We start from the raw sequence: 19,095 nt of genomic DNA, 5'->3' as shown, positions 1-19,095 counted from the left end.
ATAAAAAAAAAAAGGTGCTATTTATCTTTATACAAAGACTCCCCCGACCCCATCAAAGACTCCCTGGTCATCCCCCCTGCATCAACCCCAATACACTGTCAGTGTACCCTAAAATATTACCCTAAAATGCTGAATACTAAGCAACAGGCTCATGCAGAAGTTCTATAGGCTACCTACATTTAGCCATGAATTTATATCTCAGAACAAGTACAAACTAATGTAAATATAGGCTGTGAGTGAGGATGTTGGACATGATGGGCCTTCCGTCGATAGTTCCGACGTAGGCCGAGTTACTATACATATTTTCTCTCGGTGGCAAACAGGCTTAGCCTACTTGACAATTGACGTCGTCTTTCCATGTTCACGCCGTTGGTCTGACGGTGTATTGTTGTTGTTATTATTATTCCCCCCCCCCCCCCCTCCTCCTTCATTACCTGTAACCCTTCCGGGTTTGAGCTGCCGCACGCACGCGCGTCATGTCACAACAAAGCTGTAAAGTCGCATGTCCAAAATCCGAAAGCAAAACAAGGACCCTGAAACTTGAACTGGTTGTGTCGGCTTCGGTGAGGCGCTGGGGAATGTTCATTCGATAGTAAAAACCTGTTTTCTAAGGCAGCTTTGATAGACAGTGAGAAAAACAAATAGGCACAATTTAAAAACAAAACCAAACCTAAAATAGATAACAACAACGCCTGATGATAGATATGTTAATTTGCTCAGTGTGATTTAGCCTCAGATGGAAGTTTATTTTCGACAAGGTGTCTTATATTTCTGGCAATTTCAATTTATTTCCCACCAAATCTGCTTCCTTGTAATTTCCACACAAAAAAAAAAGGGCTCACAACCATAAAGAAAATAGCAATGTGAGCGAAATTGAATGAACTTTTTTGTTGTTTGACTTGATTTTTTTAAAAAAGAAAAAGAAAAAAAAACAACAACACACGACTGTGAACGAATATTAAATCATTTTTCTGGCATTTTCTGACTTGCAGATGTGTGAGACACGAGGCAGACACTCCAGCGACTCAGAAGGCTATCACAGACAGAGACGAGTCCGTGTTTTCTTCTTAGATAAATACACATCCTCTAAAAAGTCTTCTCAAGTTATCGCTCGATCCCAAACACTTCTTGAATAAACGTCCCAATAAAAAAAAAAGAGCCAACTCGTCGCCCTCCCCCTCTCTCCCCCCCACACACACACAACGAGACAGACACGCACAGACACGCACAACCACTGAAACATGAATTTAAATGTATGTCAAATTTAGCATATGTTTATATAGCCTACAGGCATCCATGATCATAGGCCTAGATGTGATAGGCTATATATTGCAGTGTCAAGACTGGCATTTAAACTTCAATGTGCAGCTATGATCAGGGAGAAAAATGACGTTAAATCGTACAATTAAATAAGCGAGTCTGTTTATCGTTTTAAACAATTCGTTTTGAGTAAGCTCGCAGATTCAAGCGTTTCATTTACGACACCGCGTCATTTGTCTCGTATTTTATATTCCATGTGACACAGACACACTGCTCTCTCCTTTGTGCGGGCTGTGCGTGCGGTATTGGCCCACAAACTCAAGACCCATCACTGTAACGGGCCGTAATGTAATTTGAAAGAGTGGAATTCCTGTTCTCGCGCACTTCCTGCCCTCGTAGGTCTGGGACTAGGATGTTTATGATTGCGCGTGCGGGTGGAATGCGGCGAACGGAACCACCGGGTCAGGTCGGGACCGGAGAACAACCACCCGGACTGGAGAGGCTTCAGTCAGCCTCTGACAACAGGTAAGACCAAGAAAACGAGTAAAACACTTGTATTTTTATTATTATTATTATTATTATTATTATTATTATTATCGTATTTATTCTTAAGGTAATGATATTGATATTGCATTCATAAATAATGTAATTCATAATAATTTGCATACATATTAGTGATAATTAGGCTACGTTAGAAAATATCTGCAGCTAATGTCAAAATTGTCATTGTATAATTATTATTATTACCGTAAAAATGTTTTTCAACAATTAGCTTTATTAGCCTATTTGTAAGATAACTGTGTTTTCAAATTCTCCTCTTTTCTGCTGTCTATCATGACAGTTTAAATTCATTTTAGTACCTTTTTTAAAAAAGATTTTTTTTAAAGGGAACCTCTGTTTTGTACCTAAAGATAATATCACAACTATAAACTTCCAGACCCTTCCTAACCGACTGTTTCAAGCATTGGCAAAACAAATTGACCTTAATTCTCTGTTCGATAAAGTTGTAACCTTAACCTATAATTAACTGAGTATTTTCTCTTCAGCAGGAGTATTTAATATAGGCCAAACTGAAATAAGAGTATTGGCCAAAAGTTATTGTAGATCATTAAGTGGGCTTAATAGCAAAACTATAAATTATTTCCATCAACAGCAGATTTAAGAAAGCTGTAATTTTTGAAGATGCTCTTCACAATATATATTTATTTTAGAGGTAGCTCTACATAATGGTGCGGAGAAAAAAAAAAGGTAAAATAGAGTTGATTATATCTCAAAGATTCACTGTCCTATCTTAAATCAGAGGCCTCTGTGGTCCATAATCAGTGGTACATCTGCTCTGGACCGGCTGCGGGGAGACACATCTCATACTGCTTGTCCCAGTTTGATCTCACTGGGTTGGTTTCTGGTTCATTTGCGTCTGGCTGGCCTGCACGATTAAACATCAACAACCCATTGCCGCTCTTCAATGGAATCCTTATGAGGTGCAGGAAAGAGATGGGAGTCGGGAGGGGTGAGGGGTGTAGAGATGGAGGGTGGAGGTGAAGAGGAAGGAGAAGGATGTACCCTCAGCCCTCATGCAGCGTCTCCAACATGGCTCTTGTTCCTCTCAGAAAGAAGACAGTGAGATAGAACAAATAAACACTGACCATCGGTTCTCCTTTACATCCCCGCCCGTATGGATTAAGGTTTGGGGAGGGATGTAAAAAGGATGTGTGCACTTCGCATATGCACATTTCTTTGACGTGTTGTGTGTACATGACCCCATACGAAAAAAAAAGTCCTATTAAGGGGAACGCTCTGCCGGTGGTATGTGAAGGACACTTCCTTACTTTGTACAGTCCATCCTCTCTCCTTCTTCAAACGTTCAGATCATTGTGAGAAAGCACACCCCATCCCATCCCCACCTATCTCCTTCCATTGCAATTCATTAGCTCCACTGCAGTCTTTTTTAGGGGCCTGTTTACGTTTCTTATCGGCCGCAGGAAGCCAATGGGAAGCTCTATGGCCTTCTTCAGTATGTCCTGTGACATGGACATAATCCATCAAAATGTAAACAAGCCCTAAATTTTGATTTTAAGCAATGTTTTTAAATAATCATGTCTTATGTAGAGAACATCACAGATAAAACATATTTCTGTCTTGGAGAATTTTAAACATGCAGCTGAAAAACATTTTTATTTCCATATTTCACTTTGTTGACAGGTTTTAATCACTCAGTTTAATTAAGATAAAAAGTATATTGCTTGATATTGGACAGCATTTCCTGTATACTTTTTAACATAAAGTAAATTTGGTCTGGGGTCCATACGCCATTTAAGAGGTCAACTCGGCCATGTATGAGGGTATATTTTCAAATATAATAAATAAATGATGGAAAATGATTGATCTTTCAAATAACCCAAAAGAAGTATATAAACATTGATAGATGAGATGAAGGTGGAAAAAAAAACATGATTTCAATGAATAAGTTAAAGTGTAGTGGGACCTGAGGAGAGGTGAAAATAGAGGACCAAGCCAAGGAAAGCCTCATTGTGTTCCTGCTAACCTTCCTCGAGAGGTGAAGTGCTGCAGCCTCCTGCCAACAAGATTCTCTTTGAGGTTTTCTTGAACTGGTGCCAGGGCTTAAATGATTCACAGGAGCTGAAGTGTGCATGTACTGTATGTGTTTTTGAGCTGGGGGAGAACGTTTGAGTTAACATGAAAGTTTGTGGATTTACTCTACAGCATATTTCTGAGACAGGTAACCGGAGCAAGATAAGGCGAGATAACAGAGAAAAATAAGGAGAGCTGGGCAGTCAGAATGATAACGAAAGCTCTAGGTAGATGTGACTACAACAGTAACAAGCCCACAAACTTCTTTAAAAGTCACTGTTCGAACCTCTTCACTCCTGAAAGAGCTCAACCAGCCACAGCCAAACGCCCACTTCAAAATCCTCAAGTAACCTCAAACCTATTTCCACATCTTCATCCCGGCAGGGGATTAGATTTCAGGCCAAATCAAAACAAGTCACTTCGTTAAAGGTAATTACACAGGTAGCCTACGTCGCTGGGCAAACAAACATGGCTGCCAGCTGACACCCTGAAGACAGATCAAAGCCCGGGCCTGACAAGGAATGAGATGAGAGCATTCAAACACGGGCTTGTTAGCCTCTCACTGACTCTCATTTTCTCTACCATGTGCATGAATAGCTGTATGAATGTGTTTGTGTGAGTCTTTTTCACCCTCTCCCTTTTTATAGACAGGGGATTCTGCAGTTGATAGATAGAGTGTAAACCAGAGGTGAACAGAATGACCTTTACAGTTGAGCTGCGTGTGAGAACAGTGAGTGTTAATGGTGCAGAACAGCAGAGATGTACTGTGCTGGTGGTACTCTGCTTTGGTGGTCTGTGTGGAAGCTTGGTGAGGAATGATATTGGACATGGTACTCTTTTGTAATGACAAGTCTATGATATGAGCCACTTTTATGGCCTGTTCCACTTGCTCCTTGTTTTATGTGATCTTTGCCTTTTTTTTTTTTTTTAAATTTTAGGAATCCTTTAAAGTACCCCACTGGGTATCAAGGATGAGCATGTAATACAGCCATCAGTCCATGAGAGAAGACCGTGTAGGTGTCACGTTTTGTCTTGCGAAGGCGTGAAAAATAGACCCATGTATGACCAAGGTTGAAGAAGGAAGTCATGTGACAGAGGTCATGTGACAAAGGACAAAGAGTAACAAAGTCCAAGTAGGGAAGACGTCACGTAACGTAAGTAAGTATTTAACAGACGTTTTGTACATTTAGTAACGTAACATTTCTTGTTTTAACCATAGACTGCATATAAAAGTGGACATAGCTTCAAGGTCTGAAAAGCAAGGCTATGACAAAGTGCCCTAAGGTACAATACCAGCGAGAGCGGCTAGGGGTCGACTCCACAAAGGCTCTGGCTAAAAAGACTCCCATTCAACTTCTCTCATGAAATAAATCAACACAGTTTTTCCAAAAGTCATAACAATGTCATTAGCTAAAGGTATTCCTAGCGCTCTATCTGAAAATGATTCCATTGCTAATAAAAGATGTGAAACCTCAAAAAATGGTACGTTTGGGGGCCTGTCTGTTTGATTGACAGGACTGACAGGTGCATTACATACTTTGGTGAGATACCAGATTTAATCAAAACAACAAATTTATTCTTTTAAACTGTTGATCTTGACCAAAAATTTGACATTTCTTTCATAAACTCAACAGAAACGCTAATGATATTTTCTAAAGGACCAATTCAAATCTATTCTTGAACATGATTTTTGCCAAAACACAAATACTTTGTAAACACACCATTTGTGTTCATTGCTCTTTCTGTTTCTCCTTCTTAACTTGCAGCCTCCATTTGAACCACAGTGTTGTTAGGACAACCAGGCAAGGTTATTCTTCCTTTCCTCAACATGCCAGCCTACCTGTATACAATAGAGCAGAGTCTATGTGGGTTGCAGTGAATAAGGTAAGAGATGTTATCTAATCCCCACATGGAAAGAGAGCAATGGGAAGCCAGACTGTCTCCACTGAACAGCTGTTTCTCTCTCTCATCACCGTTTTGTATTGTTCTTGTGTTGCTTCTTTATCTCCGCATCTCTTGATTATTAATTAATTGGAGATATAGCTTGGGGTTCCATGCCATGCTACTTTGCTAATGACAATTTTCCCGATTGGTGGAACGGACAGTGCTGTGTGATATGGCTCCCATGCATTACTGTTTGATGTGCTTCAGCATGTACACATGTTAATCTAGGGAGGAAAAGGCAACACAAAACACCACAATCATGTGATGTAAAATGTATTTTTGGATCCATAATTTCAGAATATCCATATGGCTTTTACTTAATGATTTAGTGATGAAAAAGCAAAAATCACACAAGGAAAAACAGACCAAAAATTTTGGATTTGGCCATTATTTTTCTTTCAGCATATGATATTTTGAATGCCGAGAGATGATCTTCGAGGCCATCGCAGCAAACTTCAGACGGAAAAAGTAAATAGAGTTTGAAGATGAGATCTCGAAACCACACACACCGCTAAAAACACACTGCGCTCGGCCAACAGAGTGTCACTCTCTGCAGGATCTGCTTGCACACAGCACACCACAGAAACCTCTGCAATTCCATCTCTCCTGCCTCTGTTCCCACCACAATAACAAACAGGAAAACCAAGCAATGAGACACACACGCATGAAGAGACAGTCGGTCACATTTAAAAACACATGTGCACGCACGCTCACACGCACAACCAGGGGATACTGTGGCTGTGGTAACCTTGACGATGGTTAAAGAGAGGGCTCGCCCAGAGCAGACGGTGAGATGAAGGTTTGATTACTGTTTTCAACTGGAACAAAACAGAATCTTTGGCTCCCATTCGACCAATTATGATCACCCAATTAAAGCATTAAAACAAACTCAAAGGACTATTGATTTATAACCAGTGACTTTTTAACACCCAAACCATGAAACACCGTATCCTTAAGGTTTTGGTTGTGTTCTCTGTGGCTTGCTCTGCTTTTACAACCGCAGACTGTTTTTGGACAATTATTAAATCGATATATATACATATTTTCCAAGTATTCGCAGTCCATGAAAGTTTAAAAGAAAATGTGAAGTCCACACAAATGCAGTGAGAAAAAAACAATACTACTCTTTTTGCAAGAAGAGGTAAACTTGTTTAATTTAAAATTTTGGGAAACTAAAACTGAAAATCAAAACGAAAACTTAACAGACAGTTTGTTACCTCTGCCAAAGAGATTATGTTTTTTGTGCAGTTTATTTATTTGTCTGCAGGATGAAGGTAAAACAACGAGCCCAATTATCACTCACTTGGTGAAAATGTGCAGAATGGGAGAATCCATAAAAATTTGGCACAGCTTGTAATTACAGGGTGGATCCATGAAGTATTATTATTCACTAAATTTGTGAGATAGGGCATTTACGCCTATACTAAATGCCATACACCTTAAAATCTAGATGGTGGTAGAGTTCAATAGTTAAAAAAACATAGGCCATTCTAAAAATACAATGACTCCATATTGCAATCCACATTTATGGGTACCACCAATCCTCTGGGATACACAAGTACTTCCTCAAACTTCATACAGCAAGCAGTGTTGGATTTAAAAAAAAAACAACAACAACAACTGTGTTTGTTATATTTATGTGTGATTTTGCCAGAAAATGTTTTTGTTTTCAACAGAAATATTACTGACATGTGATAAAGACAGTCATGTTATACTTAATAGAAACTATTGATGTGAAGTAATGTGTTTGTGTAAAAAGTGCTACATTGCTAAAATACATTTTAAAGTCACCAATAGTGGCTTTGCATTATGAAGTGTAAATAATTCCAACAGAAAATAGGACCACAGCGAAGAATTACATCTACTTTGTGGGAAACAGGTGGTTGTCAGAATTTCAGCTTGTGCAAGGTGACATCCATCACTCTTTGATTCAGAGTGGCGGAGGAAAAGAGGAGTCTTAGAAAAGAAGGGCATGTCCCAGAGAGAGCAGAGCAGAGCAAGGGCAGAATAGGGGGGATAAAAGGAGGGAGCGAGCGCTTCCTTTGGTGCTTTTTCCCCCGAGGGCAGAGAGGAGGAGCGGGGCTGCTCCCCTGACAGATCTGAAGATGTCCTGTTTTGGTTTTCCCTGCTCTCCCTCTTCCTGCAGGAAGCAACATCATGCTGGGCACCAAAGCCTTGGCAAGCTTCGGCCATTAAGACCTGGCACTGATGTGTGCTGTCTACAGATGTAATGGAACAATAATAGAAAGACATACAGATGTGAAAAAAGTCAAATGTAATTGATGTAAGACACTGAGGCTGGACTGTAAGTGGATGAGCCACTGTATAGTTAAATTATGTAATGTCATCCTGCAGCTACTACTGAAACACTCAGTTATATAGACATAAAATATCACAGTATAATGTACATGTTTTGTGATCAGGTCACAATACTCTTGTACATTTTTAATTTTGGCAACGAGGGAGGAAAAGGTTTGAGTTGAAAAAAAAAAAAATCCAGTTTCATTTTCTTGTACTGTTGTGCTGTATTCTACTTCGATCCAAATACTGATTTGCAATAACTTCTTGGACCATTCACAGAAAAATACAATGGGGAAAGGGCTTCAAGGATTGTGGAATATATTTTGGGGAAGCATTTAATATGGTTAATGTGGAAATTTGGAAAGAAGAATAAATGTTTATTAAGTGTGCTTGCAACTGAAAATGTGCAGTTATCCTTAAAATCCTGAAAATAGTTGAAATGCGAGTTTAATTACAATTATTAAATCAGGTTGAAATGGCAGTAAAATAGAAGGGTTGACTTAAGTTAGAGGTTCAGTGTAAGCAGTGGCAGCAACTTCTCCAATGTATTTGAGCACTGAGTGAAAATGAAGCGTTAGTAATGAAGTGTAATCATTAAAAGTCTCATTAAAAATAACGAGTAATGAAAGCAGTGGAAGTGTCAGTTGACATGCGAGGTTTGACATCAGTTGGATTGTCGACTGAGAAATAAGAAATGAAAGAAGTTGAAGTGCAAGTTGATTACAGTTATTGAAAGAAGTTGAAATGTCAATTAAAATGGAGGAGATGACAGAGGCTGAAGTTTAAGGTTCAGTGTGAGCGGTGTCAAAGGTCGTGACTGGGAAGAGAAGATGAAGTGTTAGTAAGAAAGTTCCGGCTGGAGTGTAATCAATAGAGTTTGATGAGCACTCGTTATAAATGAGTGATAAAATCAGTGGAAGTGTCGGTTGACATGTCAGAACCAGTTGGATTGGCAGTTAAGGAAGAATAAATGAAAGCGGTTGACGTGCAAGTTAACATACGACGATGAACAGCAAAGTGTATCAACAAACAACATCATAACCAATAAAATGTTACTGTCAAGTTCACGTTCAGAAATGATGGTGCTCAGTGGACATCACATGCACCCAAACATTTGATACAGTGCATACAGTATCCACATGCATTCATTCACACAGATGTCACAATCTTTCATAAAATTTGGCCACTTAAAATAACACACACACACACACACACACACACACACACACACACACACACACACACACACACACACACACACACACACACACACACACACACACACACACACACACACTGAGTCCCATGCTGACTTTTGTTCTCATGTCTGTCCGCACATTTGTAATTCGCACTGACATCATCACCAACGCACACCCAGTGTAGACGCTGTGGCCGGGTGTCTCCCAGGACACACTCTGAGTCTCTATCCAAAACTAGGGCAACGTTCTTCCTCTCTGTCTCTTTCATACATGCGCCACATTTCTCTTCCTCTCCTCTGACCATTCATCAACACTGGCTGCCTCTGTACATGTGTTTTCCTCTTATTCTTAGTGAGACTTTATCTCTGGATCAGATAAGAGGCTTCGGTACAGGTCTTAAACCTTCAGCAGATCTGTCCAAACACATGAGCTCATGTCAGAGCGCTGCTGCTGCCTGTTAACTCCATGAGCTAATATAGAGTCCATGTGTTCGTTGTCCATGCTATGTGGAGGTGTGGTGGGCTGTTTTTGTCCTCGTATCTGACTTCAATTTCATATCATTTTCTCATCCAGTGATTTCGTCTTTGCCATCCCAACATTTGATTTTAATAGTTGTGTCATTTCTTTATGTTCCTTCCTTTTTGCCTGCGTTGGTCTCTTCGCCTGTCTCTCTCGATCAGCTACACGGCTGCAACAGCTTGAATTTGATCATATTAACACTATCAGATGTGGAGATCTCAAACACAGGGCGTCGTTAGGACAACAAAGCTGAAGCCACACAGGCAGTGCTGGGCTCAACCTGCATGATGGTGTGTTTGTTAATGTGTGTACGATTTCTACTAAGGAATCGGGTGAGCAAAAGGGTGTCAATGTGTGTGTTTCACAGTCCGGTACGAAGAGAACAATGGCTCGGTATGTGATTTTTGCGTGCGCACATGTATTTCATCACCCTGTGTGGCTGTTTGGTGACTGGCTTGTGTCTGTGTGTGTGCATTACATCCCTGTGGGGAGGGGAGGGAGTGCGCTAGGAGGGGACTAAGGTTACCCCCTGATAGAGGCAGCAAGGGGTCATCCCGCGGCGGGACATTTCTCAGGGGCGACCCCGCCGCCCCTTGTGGCCTCCCGACTTCTGAGGAGAGAAGAGGAAGGACCAGAGGAGAGACCCCCGGAGAACAGGACCCCCGGTCTGCTCCCAGACCCCGGCCCCGTCAAGGCCCGACCCAGGCCCAATGTGTTCCCAATCAGGAGAAACACAAACAATACTTTTATTAAAGAAAGGAGACCGCTGAGGCCAGCCGCACGCACACACACACACACACACACACACACACACACACACACACACACACACACACACACACACACACACACACACACACACACACACACACACACACACACACACACACACACACACACACACACACACACACACACACACACACACAGAAAGAGAAACACACAAGCCTCATATTCCTTCCTACTAAATACAAATGGGAGCAAAATGTATGTTTTATTAACACAAAGATTTAGCGGCTCTAAACCAGCGCTGGCAAATAGCTGTCAAATCACTACTACCACCATCATTCATGACGGCAAGTCCTGCCTTCCCTTTCCTCCTCCACCCACTCTCTCCTCCATTCTTCTCGGTCTCTATCCGGGAAAACAAACGGAGGGATTAAGGATTTGTGGAGGGGTAATGGGAGCCAGGTGGAGGAGTGTGACTGTGGGGGTATCTTGCCAGATTAGGGGTGGGGTAGGGACAGGGGGTGGTTGGACAGCAAGCCCCAATCCCTCACACTCCTTCCTAAAGGCAGCTAATGTTTCTTTTGAAGAAATAATCCCATTTGGCCATCTAATAGCAGTTGGCAATTATGAGCCTTTGCAGGGCATGTATGGTATTACCGGTTCTGGCTACCAGCGACAGCAGACGGACAGTTTGATGTTAGATACAGCAGAATAGAGACATTTTGGAGGAGAATGGAGATTCGATCCGATGTAACAATAGAGCATCTACCATTACCATATAGAGACATTCGTATGTAAACATTTAATAGCGCTGATAGGTCCATGATTCACTTTCCTTTTTTCCTCTCTCCTCTTCCTCTGTGATGTTTGGTCACTACAATCCGAGAGAGTCATGCAGCATCAGTTACATTGCAAACCTATGTAACAATTCCCTACTCTAAAATGGGATTTTCTTTTTGTTTATTTGTTCCGTTAGTGATGTTTACTTTGCATCGGTAAGGCCTAAAATACCCTCATTTCAGTGTTTTATTAAAACTATATAAAACTGCTCACACAGCCTGTGGCTGTTCAGCTCGTCGGCATGCTACACCTTCAGAAAGATGAGAAGAAAGTGATGGATGCAGTTTTATGTCAGCCATCAAAGTGGAGTTGGAGAAAAGAGTCTGTTCCTGCTTGTTAACTGTAATGCTTTTATAATACTGAAAAACTATTTTAGTAGAATCATTTTTAAATTCTTTTGTTGAATTATAATTTTTTTTAAATGCAGGCTAATTAGTCTGCATTGATAAAACATACTGTGTTGGTTTTCAGATTTTGTTTTGAGCTTTTACACTGAAAAAAATGCGAAAAATAAGTTACACTTCATATGTTAGGAAGCATAATAAATCTGGATGATTTAAGAATGTGCACCAGACTTTATATTGTAGATGTGAGAACTATGTATCTCCCTAGACCTGCTCTGTATCTCCATATTTTGAATTTTAAAAGTGGATATAGTGTTTCTTTTTTGATTTCACCTAATTCTTTAACTAAATAAACAATTAAAAATACTTAAAATTATCGGAAAAATGCACCATTACAGTCACATTTACTGAAAAGAAAATCCCTGGTGTGCACGAGACAGAAATCTCATCAAAGTAAATTTGCTTTTGCTGTTAATACAAACACCAAAAAAAAAAATCTGTTTTATATCAATGATCCAATGCACACATCTATAGATGTACTGAAACATCCCAAAGCTGCGTTCAATTAAACTTTAAAAAGGCACAGTGTGATATTTTTCCAAAGCTTTAAAAGTTATCTTTTCTTTTTTCCTTAATCCTCCTCCTTTTCCTCTCTGTGCATTGTGGGACATCAGCATTCCACTCAACAGAGGAAACTCTGTAGGCACGCTGACTTTTTGAATGTTGAATGTGTAATTTCTGACACTTTTAAATCAACATGCTGCAAACCTGCTCAGCATCAGTGTATACTGTACAGTACAGATCAGTGATGCAGGTCAGGTCGTATGTTGGGCCTACAAACGTTGCCCCCTTGTGGTCCGCTGCAGAGAACAAAGAGCCTGTCTGTGTGATTGATTGATCCCGGCCTGATAGCGGGCTGTTTTGTTTGTGTTGTAGATGTGTTACTCCAAACAGCTCCTGCCTGTTCAGAGAGCAAAGAGGAGGGAGGATTATCATATTAGAAGTGTAGGGTTGGAGTCAAAATGATCAAATAATAACCTCGCTTTCGGTTGCGGGTGGATGGCAGCTGAGTCCTCAATAAGACATTTGGATGTGAGAAAGGTCATCCTTCTAATAAAACACACTGGTCCATTTATGCATCTGTTGTCACTTCAGAGCCCCCCGCCTCTTAAATCTAAGAGTAAGCCGGATGGAAAGGAAGAATTAACCCGTATGCAGAGGGAGGTGAATTAGAAGTCAGACTTTTCACACCTTCTCTGCTTTGCTCACACACATACACACACAAAACGCTGACATTCTCCGTGTGAGCTCAAGCATAATATCCAGCAGACGATGGAGAAGTGTGTGCATGTGTGCGTTCGTTTGTGTGTAGGGGTGGGACTCATCGTGTAACACCACCTTATCGGCTTCGGTCTCTTCATCAGCTGTCTCTCTCGATCTTGCAGAGATGTGACTCCTTCCTATCAGACAATCAAGTCGGAACTTCCCTTCCTTTGCCACAGCTCGGTTTGTGTTTTCTGACAATAATCATGTACTTCTGTGATTCAGAGTCTGTCTAGACAAATTTAACCAAAGACTTGAAAGGTAAGATGAAATCGGGGTCAAACAGGGTTCAATTAAAGCCTCACGGTTTCCTTGTGATCAACAGCAAACAAAAAAAATATCTGATGAAGTCAAACTAGTTTGAGCTAAACTTAGAAATGGCCCACATCGGGGCTGATCTATTGAAGTTGGAAAGTTCGGTGTCTCGTCAGCTGATTACACGGAGCTCAAATCTGAGTGGAGCTAAATGAAAGGCCTCCGGCTAAAACATTCAATTGTAAAAAAAAGAGAGTATTAATGATTGAGAAGGAAGGAAAACACTTCTCCTCTCCTTTGTATTCCTCCCGTCTTCCTCACCCGGCCTTCTTCAGTCGAGGGCTCAGATCGTTCAGTAGGCGAACGCTGCTGTGTTGTACATCAAAGGCCAGCACACGCACACGGAGGAACACGCCTGGAATAAAAGGCCTGCACAAAAAACAAACACCGCCCTTTGTTCTGAGAGCCGAGCTCGGTTTCGCCCATGATTAGAGAAAAGGAGCGAGGGAACAGGAGTGTGCAGACGACGTAATATTTGCCTCATCAGATTCTTTGAGAGGGATCTGTGACGGTGAGAGATCCGGAGGGTGTCAGTCAGCAGAGACCCAGCCACCAGGAAGTGTTGCTGTGATGGGGTTACGACAGTGGCACGACACCGCTAATCACTAATTGCTGATTAGCTCCTCCGTGCGTAGCGATAGCTGCCTGAGATGTGGCCGATGGAGTAAGATAGCCTTTATGAATACAATAAAAATCGTATCATATACTGTAAGTATTATTCTGTCACACTTGTGTATAAATGCCTGCTTACTCCTCTTTCACTGATCCATCTGTGAGTTTTAACTTTTATACAGCTTTTATGTTTGCAGGTCTGAACACAGACATGGACATATAAACTGCAAACTCAGTTTCTGATGACAATCTGATCTAGCTTCTGATAATATGACTCATACTGTATAAGAATCTGGGACTGCCTCCGTAGAAAAGCTGAAAGGTTTGCATGACATACCTACGTCTTGCTGTTATCACCTACATGAATCTTGGTCTGTATAGACAGGTGTGTGTCTGATGTCGACGTGTTGCCAGTTTTGTCAGAATTATTTTTGGTTTAAATGGAGAAAAATGAATAAACAGATTGATTTAATTGCCATCATATTTTCATTATTGTTCAGGCATTCATACCAGTGGTTATTTTCTTTTCAGGAAATACTAAGTTTTGGCATTTTTATGCATTTTTCAAGTTGACTTCTGATTTCTCCATGGGATCAAATTACAATGAAAAACTCCTCTTCTCCCCACGGTCTACCGTAGCTTATTTTTTTCTTCTTCTCCGCTGGTTCTTTCTCTTCTTCCGTTTTTTAATGGGTGACGACAGCCTGCCTCAACTTCCTGTTATTTTTTTCAAAAGCCAAACCATCCAATAACTGTTTCGACGCTGTAAACAAAGCGAACCGTGCTTAAGTTTGATCTGGACTGAGACCACCTGACCATAGTTGGTCCTTTGGTCTGGACTGTGGTCTGAGTCACCGTTCACACTTGCTAGTGTAGTTTGGACCAAGATGAAAAGGTCTTTGCCAAGCAAGGCAAGTGTGAAAGCACCCAGATATACACTAAAGTGACTAGTTGGAAGTGATGATACAACACAGCAACTCGTCCGGCACATGTCCAATTGTCCGTACTGAAGCAAGCTGAGGACAGCATAGACGTCATAGTGTCTAAAAGTAATTGCAGCCCAGATTTGCATAATTATGTGGACAATTATCCACTTGAAGCGTCCCTTTTTCAAAATTTAAAAACAAAATCAGAAAACATAACAAAATCACTAATGGTGAAGCTTTAAATGAAGATTTCTGGTGCTGTGTTTCCAAACTGTCCCTTCTGTAGCTGAACCTGACCTTTGACCTCTCTGTCAAACACAGGCATGCAAACAGAAAACTGGTATTGAACTTTAACTTTCATTTTTGAGTGTACAAACGATGGGCCCGAAGCATGTTAGACGTGCAGATAAAAGGTGCAAATCCTCCTTCAGCTCCAGTACCCAGGAATATATTTTATCTTTTAAATAAACATTTGAATTCCGACTTCTTTGATCTGTAAACGGCACAGCCATACGTTTCCTATACTGCAACGCTATTACCTCCTTTGTTTCATATCTGTAGTCGGATATCAAGAACAGGCCTCATCCTATGTAGTTCTGTTTGAGCATATCGATCTGAAAAAAGAGTTATATCTCTCTCTGGTCAGGGAGATTATATCCGACTGCTGTAAATCAGACACAGGTGGATGAACTTCCTCCTTCCTATGTCTGCCTTCCAGCTAACCTCTCCTTTACCCTTCCTTTCTTTTCCTCTTTGTCAGTCTCTCTTTTTTTTTTCCCTCCCTCATCATACAACCCTCTTTTTCTTTTCCAGTTCAGGGTATCAAGAAAATAAAAAAAGGAAAAAGAAAAGAAAGAAAAAGGGTAACAGACATGTAAAAATATTTGTGCAACGGCATATTTTGAATGTTAGTAATGGTCTTTTTTCACCTCTCCTTTTTAAAATCCATGTAAACATGTCCTTGAACAATTAAAAGTAGGCACACATTCATAACAGCACTGCGACTGTCTTTATCATTGAATTACTGTGGAAGAAGAGTGTGGCCGTTGGAGTGATAGGATTCACTGTTTTGGTGCACACGGTCTGTCTCAAGTCCTTTTCATCTAACTTTGAAAAACTTGGGGAGGAAAATGCAGCCCACTCTGAACCTTTTTGTGCAGCATGTACATCAGTCTGCCTTTGCAGCTGCCTGAGGCCATTCAGGTTCATTAATGACGTAGAATAACAGACATTTATAATTAGTGTGTGGTAGGAAGCATCTATGCAATTACAGGAGATTAGCTAACATGCTTTAACATTTAAAAGAAAGCTGGAAAAAAAGATCAATTCATGAACAATAAAATACACTTTTGCCCAAACCAGTGCACTGAGGGGTTTTTTCAACTACTTGGACTGGTATGACTTGTAGCTCGTTGCGGCTGAAGTTAGCTAATGGAACTAATTAACTAACTAACTAATTAACTAACTGATATTAAGGCTGAACAGTCTACTGATAAAAACCTGTATTAATTACTGTTTTTGTTTTGTTTTGTTTTTTCATTTTTAGGCACTGGAACAAACTGTAACTCCGACGCAAACATTTGATTTCCTTGTTAAATTGACAACGTTAGCAATCATGGAGCAACATTAGGTTAGGTTAGGTATTTACTTTATTAATCCCCAAGGGGAAATTTTTTCACTACAGCAGCATACAGAAGCAATAGATAGTAATAGAACAATAGAAAAGCAATAAAATAGCAGTAAAATAGCAGTATTGATTAGTATCAATTTAGAGTCATGTTTCATGGGAATGTCCAAACTTTCTCTTTTCCACCAACTCCTGAGGAAAATATCTGGCCCAGCTGGTAAATGCTCGAGCTAGTTAATTGCTAACTTTGTCTATCTTCTGTTTATTGCTGGTTGCGTACTGTTTTAGCGGAGCTATATTTTACAAATGTGGGTTGTAAAACTAAAACAAATCTCACTAAATTCATCAATACAATCAATCACATCCCCCTGTACGCAGTCATTTTAATCACTGTTGACATAAAATATAAATTACAAGAACTTTCTACTCTCTGTTGTGGTCACAGTTGTCAGTTTTCATCAAGACTAACTCATTATACCATTTCTACGACTAATAATAACAATATATCTCGCCACTTTCTCCAAGTCTTATTTGTGCTTGCACCTTGCAACTTGTGTATCAAACCCTCGCCCCATTTTATTGTTATGTATAGAAGAACTATTTTTAAAATATTTTCCCAAGATGTTGCTCCGGAGATAAGGCGAAACATTCCTGTGCGAAGGCCATCTTTGGCCTGTTGGTGCGTCCTGTGACGGCCGGTGGAGGAGCAGTATGACTGGCATTGTCACAGACATCAGGTCAGAGGGGAACCGAATGTTCTCCAAATTCTTCTCAAGGGTAAAGCCTTGGTCTGCTGCTACTGTCTGGTGTAATTGAGCTGAAATAATGATTTTAAATGGTCCCACGTTGAATATCATTTCTTGAGTCCTATACTTAAATTAGGAGAAAAGTGTCACTGCTGCAGCTCATTTTTTAGTACCTTTACAAAATAGGTGATGCTGTCAGGGGTTCAAACAAAGAGGCTACATTTAATTCACACTACTTTTGGATTTCATGCAAAAACTTTAAATATGATGAAAGTTATCATCTTTGTGACTTTCTTGTATTGATAGATTTAATTCAAATAAATAAAGACAAAACATAAAATAAATGCTACTCCGCATCATGCAGGTCATAATTGTGCCTATAACTCAACTCCTATTTAAATAAACACTCCAATACAATACTTGAAGCTTGACTTAGGAAGCGGCAAGGTTTAGTGTTTTTTCAGATGTATAAATGTTGAAGGACTGATTGTCAGGTTAATCTTTGCTTCTTTTTTTTTTTAAACCACCGTAGGCATAATACGCTGCTGCATGTTATGACAGATGTAACGCCAATATTATGACAGCACTATGGAGTGCTTTAAACACATTTCAGAGGTAATGGGATAGAGAAGATAAATTTGCAGTTCCAATCAATTTGCATTGTGTCGGCCTTCATGAGTGGATGAGTAGAGATGAGTTTGTTATATCACCGACAGAAATGTATCAGTCCATAACAGATGCTTGGGGAGTGTTTTCCCAATGACACACCGCTGGGCCACTATTATAGAGAGTGTTATGAAAACACTATAGCTTCAATGGAAAAGAGTTAATTCATACAAACACACACACACACACACACACACACACACACACACACACACACACACACACACACACACACACACACACACACACACACACACACACACACACACACACACACACACACACACACACACACACACACACACACACACACACACACTTACAGTTTTACAGTCTCAGTTGTCCTTAACTTCGGAAGCCAGGTCATTTAAGAACAAATTCTTATGAGCGGAGATGGAAGCAGGGAGTTCACCTCTGCAACGGGAGTGGGAGTGCAGAAGAATTTAGGCAGAGGAAAAAAACATCCAACAGTGAAGGACAAAACTAGATAGTGATACTGAATAATAATAAATAAATAGCATCAAAACACAATTAGAGACAGGGCAAGAAGACATAGGGAGCATATCAGAGGCGCAGAGAGGCAACCCTTAACAATGTGATAAAAATGAGGGCATGTTTAAAAAAACAGACAAACAGAACTTAATGTAAGCATCTTCCACACTCCAATTTCACAGGTCAGTTGCTCAGCACAGAATTAACTAAAATTACAGGCCCATTCAGCTGTACTTAGTTTAGTTGGTCATGTATAATTTTAGTGTTATTTGAAGAGCTTAAAGGAGTCCCAGAGTGTTTTCTCACCAGGGCTATTAACCCACTAGGGGGGCCCAGGGCCAAAACTGAGATGTGGGCCCCAATTAAGCCCTTAAATACACGTTTCTCCTTTTGCTCTCAGAAATCTACTAACAGTTCAACTTTGAGGTTTTCTGTACTATTTATCAGTTCGGTTAAAGCTATTGTGCCGCAATATTAGGGATGAGTCGCAATTTTAGAATTTTCAAATAGTCATTAAATTACACACAAAAGAGAATAGTTTTACAAATAATTAAATGATATATTTTCCCTCGTTATTACCAATGCCTGGCTGTAAAAACAAAAGAAAAATAGGGACACATTATTACCAGGCACCGGTAAAACATGTGGTGCAGTGCAAAC

This window comes from Brachyistius frenatus, unplaced genomic scaffold (genome assembly GCF_029030835.1).
Source record: "Brachyistius frenatus isolate BFR_SWC_R1_liver_20210118 unplaced genomic scaffold, ASM2903083v1 Contig_1, whole genome shotgun sequence".
NCBI classification, from domain to species: domain Eukaryota; kingdom Metazoa; phylum Chordata; class Actinopteri; family Embiotocidae; genus Brachyistius; species Brachyistius frenatus.
Note: the sequence above shows the minus strand (reverse complement) of the source record.